Below are 993 nucleotides of genomic sequence, written 5' to 3'. Positions count from 1 at the left end.
GGTCATATGTTACATGTGTGAAAATGCATAATACTGCGTTTAAAAGGCCATTAAAGCGTCAATCCAAAATGGATGAAGGTACAGGTTGTGTGAAAACGGAAAGAACACAAGTCAGAGATCATCGCTATTTTACTTTTCTTTCCCTGTTTTCCTCTTCTTTTTTTCTTTCTCCTTTTCCTTCTTTTTACTGTCTATGTCAAAGCTGGTTTCTATCTTACATAAGCGATGACTTACAGTATCAGTTCTGAGAAGTACTTTGGAGAAATCTTCTTCTTTACAAAATGGAGACTCTAGCTGCCCTTGAAGATCCAAGACAGAGACAAAAAACAAATTGGGAGAATTCTAGTATTTTTCCTCTAGGGAAAAACAAACAGTGATAGAATACGGCCTCAATGTGTTAATTAACCTGATTGTGGTAATCATTTCACAAAGTATCTCTATGTCAAATCATCATGCTGTACAATTTAAATGTATACAATTGTATTTGTCAATTATACCTCCATAAAGCTGAAAAAATTAAGGAAAAACAAATGCTCGCTTCGGCAGCACATACACTAAATTTGGAACAATACAGAGAAGATGGGCATGGCCCCTGCACAAATTTGTGAAGCATCCCCTATTTTTTAAATGTCACAAGATGTAATGTACAGCATAGTGACTATGGTTAATAATAGTCTATTGTATATTTGAAAGTTGCTAAGAGAGTAGATCTTAAAAGTTCTCATCACAAGAAAAACTTGGAACCATGTGTGGTGATGGATGTTAACTAGACTTACTGTGGTGATCATTTCACAATATATACAAGTATCAAATCATTGTGTTGTACACCTGAAACTAATATAATGTGATCTGTCAATTATACCTCAATAAAAGATAATAAAAAAAAAAAAGAGACCTCCTTCATGAAGCCTTTCCTGACTCCTCTCACCAGTACCCCACACAGGTAGAAACCCCTCCCTTTTGTGCTCCCACCATAGCCCCGGAGCTCCCAGT

At 36.1% G+C, this 993-nt stretch overlaps 1 pseudogene; it reads left to right on the top strand.

Moving 5' to 3' along the window:
• The first annotated feature begins 530 nt into the window (after positions 1-530).
• LOC147913194 (U6 spliceosomal RNA) lies at positions 531-624 on the top strand (annotated as a pseudogene).
• Positions 625-993: the final 369 nt, after the last annotated feature.

Source organism: Ceratotherium simum, chromosome 29 (assembly GCF_057802395.1).
Source record: "Ceratotherium simum simum isolate JZ-2026a chromosome 29, ASM5780239v1, whole genome shotgun sequence".
Taxonomy (NCBI): Eukaryota; Metazoa; Chordata; class Mammalia; order Perissodactyla; family Rhinocerotidae; genus Ceratotherium; species Ceratotherium simum.
The sequence above is the reverse complement of the archived record's forward strand: the minus strand, read 5'-3'. Positions and strand labels throughout refer to the sequence as shown.